This window comes from Saimiri boliviensis, chromosome 4 (assembly GCF_048565385.1).
Source record: "Saimiri boliviensis isolate mSaiBol1 chromosome 4, mSaiBol1.pri, whole genome shotgun sequence".
NCBI classification, from domain to species: domain Eukaryota; kingdom Metazoa; phylum Chordata; class Mammalia; order Primates; family Cebidae; genus Saimiri; species Saimiri boliviensis.
Genome location: NC_133452.1, coordinates 100223627 through 100244926, shown reverse-complemented (window position 1 = coordinate 100244926; position 21300 = coordinate 100223627). Strand labels below are relative to the sequence as shown.

Genomic DNA, 21300 nt, shown 5'->3' with positions numbered 1-21300 from the left:
GGTACATCAGTTGCTAACAAGATAGTCAGTCTGTACTTTGAAGCCAGGCATTGACATCTCTCCTGCTATGAAAGTCCCAGATGGCATCATCTTCAAACAGAAGGCTGTTTTGTCTACAGTGAAAATCTGCTGTTTAATGTAGCCACCTTCATCAATTATCTTAGCTTCTGGATAACTTGCTGCAGCTTCTTCATAAGCACTCACCACTTTACCTTGCATGCACCTTTTTTTTTTTTTTTTTTTTTTAAGATGGAATATCACTCTTATTGCCCAGGCTGAAGTGCAGTGGTGCAATCTTGGCTCTGCTCACTGCAGCCTCCGCCTGCTGGATTCAAGCAGTTCTCTTGCCTCAGCCTCCCAAGTATCTGGGATTACAGGCATGTGCCACCACACCCAGCTAATTTTGTATTTTTAGTAGAGACAGGATTTCTCCATGTTGGTCAGGCTGGTCTTGAACTCCCGACCTCAGGTGATCTGCCCACCTCAGCCTCCCAAAGTACTAGGATTACAGGTGTTAACCACTGTGCCTGGCTACCTTGCACTTTTACGGAGATGGCTTCTTTCTGTAAACATAATGAACCAACCTACTTTAAAATTTTTCTTCTGCACCTTCCTCACCTCTCTCAAACTTCATAAAATTGAACAGTTAGGGCCTTGCTCTGGATTGGGTTTTGGCTAAAGAGAATTTTGTGGTTGGTTTGATCTTCTATTCAGAACACTAAAACTTTGTCCATCTCAGGAATGAGGTTTATATTAGTCTGTTCTCACGCTGTTATACAGAATACTATGTGAGGCTGGGTAGTTAGAAAGGAAAGAGGTTTAATTAACTCAGAGTTAACCAGGCTTAATAGGAAGCATGGCTAGGAGGCCTCAGGAAACTTAGAATCATGGCCAAAGGTGAAGGGGAAGCAGGTACCTTCTTCACAAATAGGAGGGAATGTATGCAAGCACAAAGAAGTGCCAGACTTTAAAACCATCAGCTCTCATGAGAACTGTCACAAGAACAGCATTGAGGGAACCACCCCCATGAACTAATCACCTCCCACCTGGTCTCTCTCCTGACACATGGGGATTGCAATTCAAGATGAGATTTGGGTGGGGACACAGCCAAACCATATCATTCCACTCTTGGCCGCTCACAAATCTCTTGTCCTCACATTTCAATACATAATTATGCCTTCCCAACCATCCCCCACAGTCTTAACTCATTCCAGCATTAACTCAAAAGTCCAAGTCCAAAGTCTCATCTGAGACAAGGCGAGTCCCTTCTACCTAAGAGCCTATAAAATCAAAAGCAAGTTAGTTACTTCCAAGATACAATGGGGATATAGGCATTGGGTAAATGTTCCCATTCCAAATGGGAGAAATTGCCCAAAACAAAGGGGCTACAGACCCCATTCAAGTCTGAAATGTAGGCAGGTAGTCATTAAATCTTAAAGCTCCAAAGCAATCTCTTTTGACTCTGTGTCTCACATCCAGGGCATGCTGATGCAAGGGGTGGGATCCCATAGCTTTGGGCAGCTCCTTCACAGGCTAGCATTGAGTGCCTGGTACATGGTGCAAGCTATTGGATCTACTGTTCTGGGATCTGAAGTATGCTGGCCCTCTACTCACAGCTCCACTAGGCAATGCCCCAGTGGGAACTCTGTGGGGGGGCTCTAAACTCCCTGTCCACATTTCCCCTTTGCATGGCTCTAGCACAGGTTCTCCATGAGGGCTCCACCCCTGCAGCAGACTTCTGCCTGGGCATCCAGGTATTTTTGTATGTCCTCTGACATCTAGGTGGAGATTGAATTCTCCTGTGCCACCCACAGGCCCAACACCATGTGGAAGCTGCTAAGGCTTGGGGCTTGCAGCCTCTGAAGCCATGGCCCAAGCTGTACCTTTACCCCTTTTAGTTTTTTCCTCCTAAGCCTCTGGGTCTGTGATGGAAGGGGCTACTGCTAAGGTCTCTGACATGCCCTGAAGACATTTTCCCTATTGTCTTGGTGATTAAGCAGCCAGCTTGAATTTCTCTCTAGAAATTGTTTTTTCTCTTCTATTCCATGGTCAGGCTACACATTACCCAAACTTTTATTCTTTGCTTCCCTTTTAAGCATAGTCCCACTTGTAAATGATCTCTTTCTGAATGCATAGAACTGAATGCTTTCAGAATAATCCAGGTCACATCTTGAATGTTTTGCTGCTTAGAAATTTCTTCTGCCAGATACCCTAAATCATCTCTGTCAAGTTCAAAGTTCCATAGATCTCTAGGGCAGGAGCAGAATGCCGCCATTCTTTTTGCCAAAGCATAGCTTGGGTGACCTTTACTTCAGTTTCCAGTAAGTTCTTTGTCTCCATCTGAGACCACTTCAGCCTGGACTTCGTTGTTCACCTCACTATCAGCTTTGTGGTCAAAACAATTCAACAAGTCTCTAGAAAGCTCCAAACTTCCCTACATCTTTCCGTCTTCTGAGCCCTCCAAACTGTGCCAACCTCTGCCTGTTACTCAGTTCCAAAGTTGGTTCCACATTTTCAAGTATCTTTATAGCAGTACCCCACTCTCTGTGGTACCAATTTACTGTATTAGTCCATTTTCACACTTCTGTGAAGAATACTACCTGAAACTGGGTATATAAAGGAAAGAGGTTTAATTGACCCACAGTTCCACAGGCTTAACAGGAAGCATGGCAAAGAGGGCTCAGGAAACTTAAAATTGTGGTGGAAGGCGAAGGGGAAGCAGGGACCTTCTTCACAAGGTGGCAGGAGAGAGTGTCTGCGAGAATGAGGAAGAGCCACACTTGACATCGGCTCTCATGAGAACTCACTCACCATCAGGGAACACCATGGGAGAAACCAACCCCATGATCCAATCACCCCCTTCCTGGTCCCTCTGCTGACATGTGGGGATTGCAATTTGACATGAGATTTGGGTGGGGACACAGAGCCAAACTATATCAAGGCTGTTTCTCTTTATTATTCATGTGTTCACTCCATCTTATTTTTTATTTTTTTGTGTGTGTCAGAGTTTCACTCTATGGCCTAGGCTGAAGTGCAATGGTGTGATCTTCACTCATCGCAACACTCCCGTGTTGAAGCGATTCTCCTGCCTCAGCCTCCCAAGTAGCTGGTATTACAGGCATGCACCACCATGCCCAGCTAATGTTGTATTTTTAGTAGAGATGAGGTTTCACTATCAAACCTCAGGTGATCCACCCACCTTGGCCTCCCAAAGTGCTAGGATTACAGGCGTAAGCCACCACGCCCGGCTTCACTCCATCTTATTTTAAAGCAAACCCCAGGCATCGTATTATTTTATAAAGTATAAACTCTTAATTTTTTTTTTTTTTTTTTTTTTTTGAGATGGAATTTTGTTCTTGTTACCCAGGCTGGAGTGCAATGGCGCAATCTCGGCTCATCACAACCTCCGCCTCCTGGGTTCAGGCAATTCTCCTGTCTCTGCCTCCTGGGTAGCTGGGATTACAGGCACGCACCACCATGCCCAGCTAATGTTTTGTCTTTTTAGTAGAGATGGAGTTTCACCATGTTGACCAGGATGGTCTCGATCTCTTGACCTCGTGATCCACCCGCCTCAGCCTCCCAAAGTGCTGGGATTACAGGCTTGAGCCACCGCGCCCGGCTAAACTCTTAATTTTTTAAAGCATAGCTGCAGTAGTATAATTGCCCTACATTTTTTTAAACAAGTGTTTAATAATGTCAAGTATTCAATTTGTGTTCAAATTTTCTTAATTTTCTTTGGATCAGGATCCACCAAGTTCTTCCAGTCTCTAGTCTTTTACTCTGTAGGTTTTCTGTGGTTCTTTTCCTTGCAAATTTGTTTTTGCCAAACTACATATTGGTGGTGGTGTAAATGTTCATCAGGAAGTTGACACCGCCACCAATGTTGTCTCTTTTTTTGGGGTGCTAGTGGCTGTTGATCATTGCTTAGATCCACTAATTTATTTAGAGTTTCAAAATAGTAATAGTCTATTCCTTAATTTATTCATTGTAATACTTCTATAAGGAGATACTTTAAGCCGGGCGCGGTGGCTCAAGCCTGTAATCCCAGCACTTTGGGAGGCTGAGGCGGGTGGATCACGAGGTCGAGAGATCGAGACCATCCTGGTCAACATGGTGAAACCCTGTCTCTACTAAAGATACAAAAAATTAGCTGGGCATGGTGGCACGTGCCTGTAATCCCAGCCACTCAGGAGGCTGAGGCAGGAGAATTGCCTGAGCCCAGGAGGCGGAGGTTGCGGTGAGCCGAGATCGCGCCATTGCACTCCAGCCTGGGTAACAAGAGCGAAACTCCGTCTCAAAAAAAAAAAAAAAAAAAAAAGGAGATACTTTAACTCACAACTTTGGTTACCCAGAGAGAGAGTTGACAGATTCCTAGCATCCTCCAAAATGACCAATAAACATTTGATTATAAACTCACAGATTTGAACGTATTTGTGGTTCAGTCCATGAGAGTGAGATTTTTTTTCTTTACAGTTTTACAGAGGTATGATTAAAATCACTAATTTTAAATGTGCTATTCAGTGGGTTTTAGTATGTTCATAGAGTTGTTCAAACATTGCTGCAATGTAAATTTAGATGGTTTTCATCAACCCCAGAAGAAACCTATACCAGTTAGCAGTCATCCCCCATGACCCCCAACACTGCCTCACCTTCAACCTTAGGGCAGCCACTAATCTACTTTCTGTGTCTATGGATTTCCTGTTCTGGACATTTCATATAAATGTAATCATAACATATGTGATCTTTTGTTACTGGCTTCTTTTACTTAGCATAATGTCTTAAATATTCATGGATAGCTCACACCTGTAATCTCAGCCCTTTGGGAGGCCGAGGCTGGTGGATCACTTGAGGCCAGGACACCAGCCTGGCCAACATGGCCTAACCCTGTCTCTACCAAAAATACAAAAATCAGCCGAGTGTGATGGTACATGCCTGTAATCCCAGGTACTCAAGAGGCTGAGGCACTAGAACCACTTGAACTCAGGAGGAGGAGGTTGCAGTGAGCTGAGATCATGCCACTATACTCCAACCCAGATGACAGAGTGAGACTTTGTCTCTAAAAAGTAAAATAAAATTCATGCATGTTGTGACATGTGTGGTTGTTATTTTTATTGTCTGTCCACTCTTTGGCTAATTGGAGTTTTTTTCATGATGGGTCCTGAATTCATTTTACTCAACCTGAGATGTCTTTTCTAGCTTTTTTTAAATCTAGTGTGACTGTACATCTAGGCTTATCTTGTACATTTTCTGTCCCCAGCTAGGAAATAGCTCTGTCTCCAAGAAGCCTTTTAGTGGGAAATGGCGTTTGGAGACTATAATCTGAGTGCTTAAGGAGCTTATTACTTGTCATGTTAGTTAGTCATTTTTTCTAGGGCTTTTCTGTGGCTAGAGCTAGGAAATAAATTATGTCTTTTCATTTAAAAAGAAGTAACGGCCAGGTGCGGTGGCTCACGCCTGTAATCCCAGCACTTTGGGAGGCGGAGGTGGGTGGATCACGAGGTCAAGAGATCGAGACCATCCTGGTCAACATGGTGAAACCCCGTCTCTACTAAAAATACAAAAAATTAGCTGGACATGGTGGCGCGTGCCTGTAATCCCAGCTACTCAGGAGGCTGAGGCAGAAGAATTGCCTGAACCCAGGAGGCGGAGGTTGCAGTGAGCCGAGATTGCGCCATTGCACTCCAGCCTGGGTAACAAGAGCGAAACTCCGTCTCAAAAAAAAAAAGAAAGAAAGAAAGAATGAGTTCATGTTATACTTAAACATGGAATCACAGGACCCAAGGATTTTTCTTTGGTTTTATATTTTACTCTTATCCCATGCTAAAAATCCTAGTTCTCAACAGCACGGTGATTGCTCATTTTCTTTTTCCTACAATGTATACACAATAGTCTTAGAATTACAATTCCAGCACTACCTCAACAATATGATTACTAAGGAAGATTACAATTTTTTTTACTGTTCTTAGGTTATATTTCACTGGGGATGTAGAATGAAGTGACTGAATTTTATAGTTGCATTTGACTAGTTTCTTGCTGTGGGATTATGTTACCACTTAGTTTCTTAGATTCATGTGTTTCATTTTGCTTTCATTTTCATCACCTTAAAGTCTAAGTCTTGCAGAATTATTTGGGTCATCTAGGCTTATTGCTTAAAATAAATATTGTATGTAATTTGTCATTATGTTGGGATTTTTTTTTTTAGAATATGGCTTATGAAGCATACTGTAAGACAAAAGAGAATAGTGCTTATTAGAGTCTGTGAAGTGTGCCTCCTCCTTTATATCTAAAGAAGAAAAGGTTTCTTAGCTCCTGTTACCCTATGAGAAGATGAGTCCACTGTTACCACATCTTCAGCTTTTTCAAGAGAAGCTAGAAATCTTTGTTTTTATGTGATTCTCCAGATTGTTTAGTGTTTACAACTTTTGCTTGTCTGTTTTTTGTTCTTTATTTGAGATAAGGTCTCAGTCAGTCACCTGGGCTGAAGTGCAGTGGTGTGATCATAGGTCACTGCAACCTCAAACTCCTGGGCTCAAGCATTCCTGCTGCCTCAACCTCCTGAGTAGCAAGGACTACACCAGGCCCCCTTAATTTCTAATTTTTTTTTTTTTTTTTTTTTTTTTTTTTGGTAGAGATGGGGTCTTGCTCTGTTGACCAGACTGGTCTTGAACTTGTGACCTCATGGGATCCTCCCATCACCTTGGCCTCCCAAATTACTAGAATTACAGGTGTGAGCCATAGCGCCCACCCTATGACTTTATTCAAAAACTATTGTATATTTATGTTTACAGGCAGGATTCAGCTTGCAGCCTTCAGTATGTAATCTCTGCCTCAGAGTCTTTATGGTGAAAGGTATTAATAAGCCTACTGTCGCAAGTTCCTTTCTCAGAGTGATAATATTAAGCACAGTTGTGGAAGAGCCCCATGGTTGTGTGGGCCTCTTAGTGGAGGATTAGCTTTGGAAATTTGAAAAAGACCAACAAAGATCAACTGTGAAGACCCATAGAATCAATTTTTTCAACTAATTTAACAAGGTATAACTTCAGAAAGCTATCAGAACCCCACAAAATAATTTGAATACACTTAATTTTCAGATAACTGTAGTAAAATATTTCCTCAAAACACAAAAATCAGTTGGCAGGAGCTAGCTAAATAAAAATCATGGCTCAGCATGGTGGCTAATGCCTATAATCCCAGCACTTTGGGAGGCCAAGGCCAGAGGATCAGCTGAGCTTGGGAGTTCAAGACCACCCTGGACAGTTCAGTTGGAGTCTGTCTTAAAAAAAAAAAAAAAAATTAGCTGGGTGTTGTGAAGCACGCTTAGAGTCCCAGCTATTCGGAAGGCTGAAGTGGGATTGCTTGAGCCTGGAAGGTCAGGGCTGCAGTGTGCCGTAATCAACACTGTACTCCAACCTGGGCAACAGTGAGACCCTAACTCAAAAAAACAGTAATAAAATAATATAAAAATCATGTTTATTTGTACCATGGAGTGCCTTTGTGTTGATAAAGTCCAGATATGTAATTCATTGCTTAGTTTATGATGGCTTAAATGTCTTGAACAATATTGATGGGTAATTTAGGATGGCGTATCGGAAACTTTAATATATATTTTAACTACCATGTAAGAATTGTCACCAATAGTGGTGAACAAACATCAATTGTATGAATTTTGGTACTGGTAGTCAATCATGTTGATAACTTTTATATATAATTTACTCAAATTTAAAATTTTATGATCTGTCATAGTGTTATAGAGGCCTAGGCATTTTAAACAAGGCTAACAGTTCTTTCGGGGGTAGTCTTGTGATTTTTTTTTTTTTTTTTTTTTTTTTTTTTTGAGACTGTCTCACTCTGTCACCCAGGCTGAAGTGCAGTAGCACAATTGCAGCTCACTGCAACCTCCGTCTCCCGGGTTCAAGTGATTCTCATGCCTCAGCCTCCCAAGTAGCTGGGATTACAGGCAGGTGCCATCATACCTGGCTAATTTTATTGTTTTTAGTAAAGGTGGGGTTTCACCATGTTGGCCAGGGTGGTCTCAGACTCTTGACCTCAGGTAATCCTCCCACTTTGGCTTCCCAAAGTGTGGGGATTACAGGTGTGAGCCCACATGCCCGACCTCTTGTGAACTTTTATTTCCTGAAATATTAGGATGAACTTTATTTTGTAACTGATTGTCAGTATACCTCATAAGCAACCGTATCTTTCCATTCATTCACTTTGCTTTTTTTTTTTTTTTAAATAGAGTCAGAATCTCATGTTGCCCAGGCTGGTCTTGAACTCCTGGGCTTAAGTGATTCTCCCACCTTGGCCCCGCAAAATGCTAGGATTACAGGTGTGAGTCACCATGCCTGACCCACTTTGCTTTTAATTGTGGTGCTGTACTTTAGCCTGTGAACATTTTTTGATGTGCCTCCACCTATCAATTTGATCAAAGATGCTAGGTTTTCTCTATTCTGTCTACATTTAAGCTTGAGGACAAGCTCCCTTCTACTAATTTTTATGCCTTTTAGAATAGATTTAACAGGAATTGCATTTTGCATATTTATTAGAAGAATGCAATGGGATGAATTAGGTAATTCATGCTAATATTTCTGGGTAGAAGGATAATACAGGTACATGCTCATTATGCTCAAAAAGAGCTTGTCCTTTTGAATCACACAGTCCCAGATTTCGGCCTGCCTCCAAAACCACTGTTAGATGAATATGGAGGACAGCGCCTTTTGGCTTGGAGTTGTAATTGCCTTATCTGTAGATGGCAAGGTTGTAAGGATGAAATTGCATTGAGTGCCTAGCCCACTACTGAGGTAAAATAAGTTTTCCGATGACTGCTTTATGTCTCGTGCTTCCTTCTTTACCTTAGATGGGTTTATCTTTGTCTTTTATGTGACATTTTTTTTAAATTTTATTTTTATTATTTTTTTAGAGACAGGGTCTCACTTTGTTGCTCAGGCTCTGGAGTACAGTGATGTGATCATAGCTTACGGCTATATTACGCTCCTGGGCTCAAGGGATCCTCCTGCCTCTGCTTCCTGAATAGCTGAGACTACAGGCACATGCCACCAAGCCTGGCTAATTTTTTTTGTAGAGACAGTCTCACCATCTAGCCCAGGTTGGGCTCAAGCAGTCCTCCCGTGTTGGTCTCCCAAAGTGCTGGGATTACAGGCATGGGACCACTGTGCCAAGCCTATATAACATTTCTTAATACTATTAGTATATCAAACTAATAGTTTTAGCTCATATGTTAGTATTTCATTTTCATGTATATTTCTGTATGCATATATATGTGTGTGTGGGGGGGTAGAGTTTGGAGTATAGTTACCTGAGGATCAGGGTTGAATTATATTTAATTATTTGTATGTAACATCTGGTAAACTTAGGCACTCAGATTTTTATTTTGATATTATTAGCCGTAACTCCAGCTTAAGATTTCTGAGTTGAGAAACTTAGGCTACTTGTGAGTGTCTCAGGAGTTATGTTCAGATAAAATTAGATATGTAAAGGATTATGTCAATTTGCAAAAGAAAAAAAATCTTTCAGGAAAAATATATATGGAAAAGGTAGTGGGAGAAATTTAGCATTTATTGAGTTCCATTGTGTGTAGGTGCTAGAACTTAAAATAGTGTCTTGTTAAATTTGCATCAGATCTAACTATATGTGATAACTCTAGAAGGGATACAGGGATGACTGGAACACAGTCCTTTCCTTCAAAGGGATTTAGGATTTCTTAAGGGAAAAATAGTATACAAACATGATTTTCTTCAGTCTTCTGTAATAAAGTACCAAAAACTGGGTGGCTAAACAACAGAAATTTATTGTCTCACAGGCTAGAAGTCTAGAAGATGTCAAAGGGTTGATTCCTTCTGAGAGAGGATCTGTTTCAGGCCTCTTTCTTGTCTTGTATGTAGATGGCCATCCTTTTCCCTGTGTCTCTTCACATCATCTTCCTTCTGTATGTGTGTGTCTCTCTACATCCAGATTTCCTCTTTTTAAAAGGACGCGAGTCATACTGGATTTGGGCTCATCTTAACTTGATTACCTATGTGAAGACCCACCCTGTATCCAAATAATGTCACAATCCCAGTTATTGGAGGATAGCACTCCAGCGAATCTTTTTAGGAGGGGCTCAATTCAACGTCTATAACACAGGCCTCAGAAGGCAGTTCCCTGAATTCAGAGATCTTAACCTTTCTCCACTCCCAAGACAGAAAAAAACTAAAGTTTTACATGTAAGTAAAAGAGATGGAATCTCACTGTGTTGCTCAGGCTGGTATTGAACTCCTGGGCTTAGATGATCTTCCACCTCAGCCTCCTGAGTAGCTGGGACTACAGGAGTGTGCCACTATGCCCCGTTTTACCATCCTTTAGAGCAGGTGTCCCCAAACTGCGGCCCCCTGAGGCCATTTATTCGGCCCCCTGCCACACTTCAGGAAGGGGCACCTCTTTCATTGGTGGTCAGTGAGAGGAGCACAGTATGTGGCGGCCCTCCAATGGTCTGAGGAACAGTGAACTGGCCCCCTGTGTAAAGAGTTTGGGGACGCTTGCTTTAGAGCCATAACTAAATCATTTCTAAGACCCCCGACATACCATCTTCAAATCAGTTCCTCTTTCTGAATTTCCATTTGCTGAAACCACCATTTCGAATCATTCCAGATAAACTCCAGCATCTCTCACCTCCTTATTCAAATGTCACAACACTATTTAAAATAGCATGAGCACACTGTGTTCCCTTGCCCTACTTAATTTTTCTCTATAGCTCTTTTCATAGCCTGACATTATAGAGCATGTATCTCCTAGAGATACAGAGATAGGACTTTGCTGTCCCAACTTTTGCTGTTCACAAGCTAAAACTCAAGAACCAGATAGGTTCAGTCTGATAAATTAGGGCTATTTTTTGTCACTTCATGCTAGAATGTAAACACAATGAAGGCAGGGACCCTATACTTGCTCACAGCTGCATTCCCAGTGCTTAGAAAAAAGTACCTGGAATATCTACACTCAGTAAAACTAAGTAGAATAAATGAACAAATACTTGTCTGTTTATTTTCTTTTCTACCTACAATTGTAAAATTTATGTTCAGGTACTGCGTTAACCACAGGATTAATAAATACTCACAAATTCCCTGTGAGGTAGGTAACAATTCTGCCCTCATTTTACACATGGGGTGAGAGGCGCAGAGAGCTTCTTACACTAGCAGTTTATTCAGAGTTTTGGAGCTCTGCTAAACTGTGGAGCGAGGATCAAACTCAAGTCTCCTGACCGTAGAGACCTTTGCTTTAACTATTACCTCTGCAGTGGTCTCCTGCATCTCCGCTTCTGGAACCCCTACATTTTACAAACCTTCTTACCAAAGGAATATCTTTCTTTTTTTTTTTTTTTTTTTTTCTCGTTCTATAAAGATTAAGTCATTTCCAAATCACAGTGAAAGGAACATGAGTAATTAACCAATTTTGTTTTCTACTATGTGCCTTAGTGATACCTCACTAAAATTTGGTATCTGACACAACAGAATAACATTTGCAGAATGTAATATTGTAGTGATCACACTGAGGTTGATTGTTACAGACTATTAAATGGTTAACTCTTAATTATTTATATAGAACATTGGTCCCATAACATAAAAATAGAGAATAGCATCTACAGATTTTTCTCATTCAATGTTCGGAGATAAAAGAGTTAACCAATCTTTCCATTATTTTCTGCAGTAAGTCCTTGTTCACAATGAAATCTGATGGCAATTAAATTCTAGCATTTTCCCCAGCTACTGTATGAAGAGGATGCTGAAGGCCATCACTATACAGCATACTGCAACATAAAGACTCTTCCTTTCACCAATTCGGGCACACTGCCAAAATATACCCAACAATCCAGTTTTATTTCTGTCCGGGAGGCTGGTGCCAAGGATCGAATATAAGCACAGGTACAAATAAGCAGCAAGATTACAGTCAATAGACTCTGAAAATTGGTATTGGCAGACATAGCGAGGATGGCAAGGCTTCAGCCACATCACTTTTCCGGGCTGCAGGTGGCCAAAGGAATCTTTCTAAAGCACTTCTTTTGTAGGATCACCCTGATGGCTCCACTTCCATGTAAAGTGCTTCAGTGCTTGATATTTAAGATTCTTCACAATCTAGTTCTGTTGGGGGCAGAAGTGTAATGGACTTTAACTGAAGAATAAATAATAACTAAAGATGAAAGAGAAATACCGGCCGGGTGTGGTGGCTCACGCCTGTAATACCAGCACTTTGGGAGGCCAAGGTGGGTGGATCAGGAGGTCAAGAGATCGAGACCATCCTGGTCAACATGGTGAAACCCTGTCTCTACTAAGAACACAAAAATTAGCCGGGCCTGGTGGCACGCACCTGTAATCCCAGCTACTCAGGAGGCTGAGGCAGGAGAATTGCTTGAACCCAGGAGGCGGAGGTTGCGGTGAGCCAAGAACGCACCATTGCACTCCAGCCTGGGTAACAAGAGTGAAACTCCTTCTAAAAAAAAAAAAAAAAAAAAGAAATACCTTGTATGCATCTGTGTTCTAAGCATTTATCAAGGGCTGTGCAGGCTGGGCCTGGTAGTTCATGCCTGTAATCTCAACACTTTGGGAGGCTGAGGCAGGTAGATCACCTGAGGTCAGGAGTTTAAGACCAGCCTGGCCAACACGGTGAAACCCTCGTCTCTGCTAAAAATCCAAAATTAGCCAGGTGAGGTGACTCATGCCTGTAATCTCAGCTACTCTATAGGCGGAGGCTGCAGTGAGCCAAGACCACGCCATTGCACTCCAGCCTGGGCAACAGAGTGAGACTCCATCTCAAAAAGAAAAGTTAAGTTATCCTATTGTCAGGTTCTTCCAGTGTCAAGCATGCCTTCTTGTCTGTTTTCCCTAAGACCTCCCTCTTAAAGCCCTCTGACCTCTAACTCCAGTTCCCATTTTCCTAAACTAAACAAAAATGTTAACAAATTCTACACAGACACTAGGCTTGGTGGGTCACAGCTGTAATCCCAGCACTTTGGGAGGCTGAGGCAGGCAGATCATCTGAGGTCACGAGTTCAAGACCAGCTTGACCAACATGGTGAAACCCCCTCTCTACTAAAAATACAAAAATTAGCTGGGCGTGGTGGTGCATGCCAATTGTCCCAGCTACTCGGGAGGCTGAGGCAGGGGAATCACTTGAACCTGGGAGGTAGAGGTGTCTGCCACCATGCCTGGCTAATTTTTGTGATAAATTAACTTTTTAAAAATATAGTAATACATACTTTTTAAAATTTCTTTATTTCAGTAGTTTTGGGGGTACGGGTGGTTCATAGTTATGTGAATGAGTTCTTTAGTGGGGAATCCTGAGATTTTAGTGCACTCATCACCTGAGCAGTATACACTGTACCCACTATGTAGTCTTTTATTCGTCACCCCCTCGCATCTTCTCCCCCACCCCAAGTCACCAAAGTCTATTATATCACTCTGTACGTCTGTAAGTCCTCATAGCTTAGCTCCCATTTATAAGTGAGAACATACAGTATTTGGTTTTCTATTCCTGAGTTACTTCACTTAGAATAATGGCCTACAGCTCCATTCATATTGCTGCAAAAGACATTTCATTCCTTTTCATGGCAGAGTCGTATTCCATGGTGTATAGATGCTACATTTTCCTTACCTATTCATTGGTGAATGGGTACTTAAGTTGGTTCCATATCTTTGCAATTGAAAATTGTGCTACTATACTTTAAAAGTTCATTGCATGGATACATTTTGTATCCATAAATATAGTAAACATTTATAATGGAGTGTATTGATCAAGGGGCTTGAATAGATGATCCTTTTAGCAATTACAGGTTTTACCTTACATGAAGAAATTGATAATCAAATTTAAATAGTTACAGGTGATTTATGCAGCTAATAAATGTATTCAACCTACCTCTTGTTGGACATTTAGGTTTCTAATTTGTTCCAATAGAAAACACAGTAGAAGCCTTTTTAAATAAAAGTTACAGACCGGTTATGGTAGCTCATGCCTATAATCTCAGCAATTTGGCAGACTGAGGCTGGAAAATCACTTGGGTCTAGGAGTTCTAGACTAGTCTGGGTAAAATAGTGGGATCCCATCTCTAAGAAAATTTAAAAATTAGCCAGATGTGGTAGTGTACATCTGTAGTCCCAGCTACGTGGGACTGAGGTGGGAGCATCACTTGAACTGAGAAGGGCAAGGCTGGAGTGAGCTGTGATAGCACGACTGCACTGCAGCCTGGGTGGCAGAGCGAGATCCTGTCTTAAAAATAAATGAACTAACGAATTAAAATAAATAAATAAATGCTACATAGTCCTCAGTCTCACCTGTTTCCTAGACATTGGCCTACCTCTTAAAGCAATTACTTTTACCCGTTGCTTTTTGTTTCATTATTTTAAATATTTCATTATTAGTAGTTTTTAATTCATTATATATATGTATCATATATAGTAATAGTTAATTCATTATTAATGGTTAGACATGCATATCTCCAGCATACTTATTGCTGTTCTTGATTCATCAGCCTTAGCTATTACCATAAATTCTATGATTGAGGAAGATACAGTTCACTTGTACTCTCACCACTTTATCTCCCTCTTCCTCTCAATAAAACACTGTATTTAGACTTAGTTTTCTAACAGCTTTATTAAGATAAAACTTATGGCATTTGCATGCCACAAATTCACCCATCTAGTGTACAGTTCCATTGTTTTAATATATTGAGCGTGGTGTAATCTCACCATGATCTAAATTTACAGCATTTTTATTCTCCATTACTGCTCACCATTACTCCCTTTTCCCAGATCCTGGCAACCACTAATCTGCTTTCTGTCTCAATGGATTTGCCTTTTCTGGACATTTCATATAAATAGAATCTTATGATTTATGTGGTCTTTTGTAATTGGCTTCTCTTAATACAATGTCAAGATTCATTCATGTTGTTATAGCAGGTATCAGTACATCATTCCTTTTATGTATAGGTATATGAATTTTGTATACCCAACAGTTGGTGGAATTTGGATTATTTCCATTTTTTGGATATTATGAATAATGCTGTATTTGTATATTCTGCCCTGCCCCCAGGAATCAGTCAGCATTTTACTTTATAGTACATTCATAATAAGTTCCTGCATTTCCAAGGTAACTAGATCCCAGTCAGGTTAACACTGCTGGTAACAAAATTCTACAACTATGCATCGTGAACGTCCATGTACAAGTTTTTGTGTGGATACATGTTTTCATCTCTTGGTATATACCTAGGAATGGAATTGCTGGGTCCTATGGTAATTCTAACATTTAGCATTTTGAGGAATTAACAAACTGTTTTCCAAAGTATGTGCCATTTTACATTCCCACCAGCAATGTTTAAGGGTTCCAGTTTTTTCACACCTTCACCAACACTTGTTATTGTCTATTTTGATTACTTTATAACTTTAATATACCTTGAATAAGAGAACTTAAAACCGTTTTGTTGTCTGCTGTCACCCCACAACAATGAACAAGACTCCTGTGACCAAATGTGTGAGACTTTTTCTCCCACCATACACCATGCAATCAGTTCTGTAGCAGATACCAGCTAGGTGTCCTCTGATTCAGTTCAGTTCTGACCCTGTCTTCCTGGAGACCCTGTGGATTGAGGGCTCACTCCCTAAGACTGCCCCTCCACCATTTCCATTGCCAGTTGCAAGCCCCAGGTTGTTTTACCTGTGCTTCTGATGAACTGGCTATAAATTGGGTTTCCCATGACGCCCTCCTTGAGTTGAATTAATTTGCTAGAGGAACTGACAGAACTCAGGGCAGCACGTTTACTGGTTTTTTTGTTTGTTTGTTTGTTTGTTTTAAATAAAGGATGTTACAAAGGATAGAGATGAATAGATGCATAGGGCCCAAGGTATGAGAAGGAGCACAGCGCTTCCACGCCCTCTCTGGGTGTACCACCTTCCAAGAATCTCTACTTATTCAGCTGTCTAGAAGTTCTCCATAACTCATCCTCTTCAGCCTTTCATGGAGATGTCATTGGGTAGGCATAAGCAAAGCATGGACGACTTTGGAGAAATGTGATTGGACAAAAAGATCAACCTAATAGACCGAGTATAGAAACGCAGCAGGATCAGTCTGTTCAGAGTCTTGGCCTCTTTGTGCATCATTCCTTTCCTTAAGGTATGGTGCAGGACCTCTGAATTGGGGCTCTTACCAATCAGAATGAGGTAAGGTATGTCAGAGTATTTATTTATGGAAAGGCATGGGAGGATTACATTACTGCTTTGGGAAGAACAAGGAGCAGGTGAAGGAGGGCAGGAAAAGGTCAGAGAGAGATTCTGTTTTCTGAGGCCTGTTTTTGAGGCCTAAAGAGCCCCAACATTATAACAAGAAACAAATTAGGGCTATGGGAGTTAGGAGCCAGGAACTGTGTATGAAAACAACCAACACACTTATTTTTGGTTTCATCAACTATAATAGGCACTTTAACTTTGTAACATGAGAATTCCTTTCTCTCCCAACTTCCCCTAAATTCTGTCTTTACAATCTTTACAAAGAACCCTTATGTTCTACTTTGTAGCCATAAGTATTTTATGCTTTTTCCTGAGGTTGATTTTGAAGTAGAAAATCGATAAACTGCATTTATGTTTTTTCAACTGTGTCTTGTGCCTCTAAGTATGTAACTTTTTTTGTTTAGTTTGTTGTCATTTATATTACATTTTTCTCCCTTGTGTTACTTTTTTTTTTTTTTTAATCATACTGTTAGATTCTTCCAGAAAGTATGTCTCAAGCATACTTTCTTAGAAAGTCTTTGGTTTTTTTTTTTTTTTTTCCGCTGGGATCTCTCAGAGCCCTGTGGTCTCTGGCTCTAGGTCAGATTAAATGCATTTCAGGCCTTCTCTGTAGTTGCGCTCTTGGAATTTCCTGTTGAGCTCTTCTGGTTTTGATCTGTAAAACAGACTCCTGTGGATTCTGTGTCTTCTCTCTCAGTTTTTTTTCTTTTTTCTTTGAGACAGAGATTCGCTCTTGTTGCCCAGGCTGGAATACAATGGTGCAACCTCTACCTCTCGGGTTCAAGCAATTCTCCTGCCTCAGGCTCCCAAGTAGCTGGGATTACAGGCATGCACCACCACGCCTGGCTAATTTTTTATGTTTTTAGTAGAGGCAGGGGTTTCACCATGTTGGTCAGGCTGATTTCAAACTCTTGACCTTGTTATCCACCCGTCTTGGCCTCCCAACGTGCTGGGATTACAGGCGTGAGCCACATCGTGCCCGACCTTTCTCAGTTTTACTGCTTTTTTTCTTGACCTCAAGTAACTTCTTCAGACAAAATGAATGGGAGATAAGTTTCAGTGTCCATCTATATTTGAAAAACTTTGCTCTCAAATGCTGTTTGAGACTTAGACTAGGTTTTTGAAAAATCCTTAGAATTTAGAACTCATTGCCTCATTGTCTTTTAGTGTACTAGGTTTCTGATGAGAAAAATGATGACAGTCTAATTAATGGCCTTCTAGCTTTTTTTTTTCCTAGAAGCCTTTAGAGTCTTCTTTTTAAAAGTTTCCCCAATAATGGTTTAAGTGGAGCTTCCGAAATTGAGTCTCCAGAAATTTCTTGAATTTCTTTTTTTTTTTTTGAGACGGAGTTTCGCTCTTGTTGCCCAGGCTGGAGTGCAATGGCGCGATCTCGGCTCACCGCAACCTCCGCCTCCTGGGTTCAGGCAATTCTCCTGCCTCAGCCTCCTGAGTAGCTGGGATTACAGGCACGCGCCACCATGCCCAGCTAATTTTTTGTATTTTTAGTAGAGACGGGGTTTCACCATGTTGACCAGGATGGTCTCGATCTCTCGACCTCATGATCCACCCGCCTCGGCCTCCCAAAGTGCTGGGATTACAGGCTTGAGCCACCATGCCCGGCCACTTGAATTTCTTTAATAATTTTATCTCTTCTATTTTCCTAAGTTTCTCTTTTTGCAACTCTGATTATTCAGATGTGGGAACTTCTGAATTGATTTTCTCATCTCTTTTTGAGCATTATTATCTTGAATAGAGATATTAATGGGATAATGGTTGATTATGAGATAAGTGGGCCATTTTTCCCCCCTTCTACATTTAGGGAATGGTCAACTTTATTTTCTGAAAATTCTTTCTAACTACTCATTTTTTAGACTGGAGCATCATAGTCTATACGGAAATCAGCATCATTTAATGTTTCTCTATTCATATTAACTAGTTTTTAAGTTTTCTCATTTTCCTGAATGTATATCTCTTCTCTAGGGTCAGTTTTTTAATTGCTTATCTTGGTCTCTGTTTTTGGAGCCCTGGGCTGTCTTCAAATGTTCAATGATCCTTAGTCACTTAATTTTTATGGGCAAGGCATTAGAGACCTGCCCTACGTCCCTGGCAAGGGTTTTTTTTTTTTTTTTTTTTTTCCTATTGAGACAGAGTCTCACTCTGTCATCCAGGCTGGAGCGCAGTGGCATGATCTCAGCTTACTGAAACCTCTACCTCCCAGGTTCAAGTGATTCTCACACCTCAGCCTCCCGAGTAGCTGGGATTACAGGCGTGTACCACCATGCCCCGCCAACTTTTTGTATTTTTAGTAGATACGGGGTTCCATCTTGTTGGCCAGGCTGGTCTCAAGCTCCTGGCCTCAAGGGTTCCACTGGCCTCGGCCTCCCAAAGTGCTGGGGTTACAGGCATGAGCCAGCTTTTTCTTTAGAGTAAATAGGTATGAAGCTACTTGTGTGATGTTTGGTCCTACTGAATGCCAGAATCTGGAAAACTTTACTCTGGGGTATCATCATCCCCACTAACAGCATTTGTTCTTTCCAGTTTATTTCATTTTCTTTAGAGAATAGACCTCCTTTTTTTTTTTGCCCTGCAAGATAAATACTAGCCTGTCTGCTGTGCAGTGTATGGTGTCAACTCCATTATATAAACCTTCAGCTAACCTCCCTCCACACCCCTTTTTTCAGAGACAAAGTCTCACTCTGTCACCCAGGCTGGAGTGCAGTGGCACAATTGTGACTTACCGCAGTCTCTACGTACCAGCCTCAAGCAATCCTCCCACCTCAGTTCCCTGAGTAACTAGGACTACAGGCATGCACCACCACACCCGATTAATTTTTGTATTTTTTTTAGTGATGGGGTTTCACCATTTTTCCCAGGATGGTCTTGAACTTCTGGGCTCAAAGGATATGCCCGCCTTGGCCTCAGAAAATGCTGGGATTACAAGTGTGAGCCACCGGTCCTGGTCCCAAATTTACTTTCATTTTAAGTTTGAATCAGAGAATCTGTTTCAGAATTCTATCTTAATCTCAAATTGAGGAATGTTGTTGTTCCTTCAGACTCCTTTTTTTTTACTTTTTTTTTTTTTTTCTTTTCCGGTCTTTCTAAGGTTCAATTCAGGTATTGGTCTCCTTATTTCCACTTAGGAAAGTGGGCCAGTTTATTGCTAAATAGATTTCCCAAAGACAGGTCTTCAGTTACAATACACATTGAATCAGGAAGTTTTATAACTAATTTTGTGAACCCTGGGGGATTAAAAAAAATCAGGAATTGAGGAAGGGTGGAATGGCCACTAAAAATCTAAACCTAAATCATTAGTCATATCAAGATATTTCTTACGTCTCAATAGCTCAGTAATATCATATAACTGGTTTTGCTATTAAAGTGTTTTTCTGTTAAATTGGATCTTTTGAAAAAATAATCTGATAAAACAGGTTGATGAAAAGGTAAATAAATACTGAAAAATTAAAATTAAAGTGTATTTTCCTTTAGCCATTGAAAGGAATGCTGTGTACCCTGCCCTTTTTTTTTTTTTTTTTTTTTTTGGACAGAGTCTTGCTCTGTTGCCAGGCTGGAGTGCAGTGGCACGATCTTGGCTCACTACAACCTCCACCTTCTGGGTTCAAGTGATTCTCCTGCCTCAACCTCACAAGTAGCTGGGACCACAGGCATGTGCCACCATGCCCAGCTAATTTTGGTACTTTTTAGTAGCGATAGGGTTTCACCATGTTGGCCAGGATGGTCTCGATCTCCTCACCTTGTGATCCACCTGCCTTGGCCTCCCTAAGTGCTAGGATTACAGGCGTGAGCCACCTTGATTGTCCTTTTTTTTTTTTTTTTTTTTTTTGACAGATTCTTACTCTGTTGCCCAGGTTAGAATGCATTTTTAGTAGACAGGGTTTCTCTGTGTTGGCCAGGCTGGTCGCAAACTCCTGGCCTCAGATGATCTACTTGCCTCAGCCTCCCAAAGGGCTGGGATTACAGGCATGAGACCCAGATGTACTCTGGTTTTTTATGCTTAAAGAGACAGGCAACTAATAAATGTCAGAGTCTGAATGCAAATTGAGGTTTTTCTGTTGCTTGAACTTCTCAGTGCACAAAAATTGTGATATAACCAATTGATGACATATAGAGAAGGAAATCAATAATATTTTTAATGCATTATAAAATGAAATATCATTTTTACCTGTCAAATAAGCTTTCAGAACATGATAGTACTTAAATACCAAAAGCCCATGTGTGGCTGGTGGGGATATAACTTAGCACAACTTTTTTGGGAAGCAGTCATACTACATAAAAATCATTAGAAGCATTCATGACCACTGACTGGAAAGAAATATTCCAAAATGTTAATAGTTGTTCTGATTAGGTATGTCTTAAAACAAGTGTTTCCCAAATTTTCCACAATTAACATGCTATTTTTATAAATAGGAATGTTTCAACCTCTAGTAGTTTAGTTTTAGGGAAATAATTCTGATTACAGATTAAAGATTATTCAAAAGTATTCAACAACTGTATTTTTAGTAATGAAAAATTAGAAACAAGTTAAATGTCCAACTGAGCAGAATGTGCCAAACTAAGCAATGATACTTCTAAGAGAAGCATGTTAAGATTTAAGAGATGCATAGAAATGAAAAAAGTTTATAATAGAAAAAGCCAGATGCAAATTTGTTTATATAGTATGTGATTACAAATAAATATTTTTATGAAGATATAGCAACATATTAGAAGAAAATTCAGTAGTTTATCAGTGATTATGTTTGGATATTGAGAGTCAAGTAATTTTTCTCCTTAGAAAAATTACATTTTTTTTTTTTTTTTTTTTTTGAGACGGAGTTTCACTCAGTTATCCAGGCTGGAGTGCAATGGCGCGATCTCGGCTCACCGCAACCTCAGTCTCCTGGGTTCAAGCAATTCTCCTGCCCCAGCCTCCCGAGTAGCTGGGACTACAGGCGTGCACCACCATGCCCAGCTAATTTTTGTATTTTTAGTAGAGACGGGGTTTCACCATGTTGACCAGGATGGTCTCGATCTCTTGACC

The 21300-nt window shown here is 40.7% G+C and overlaps 1 protein-coding gene and 1 pseudogene across 1 annotated transcript in view; one reads left to right on the top strand and one right to left on the bottom strand.

The window, feature by feature from the left end:
• The window catches only part of SRPK1 (SRSF protein kinase 1), a 90138-nt gene that overhangs the window by 11745 nt on the left and 57093 nt on the right, over positions 1-21300 (top strand).
• Positions 11656-11975, bottom strand: LOC120362802 (protein kish-A pseudogene; annotated as a pseudogene).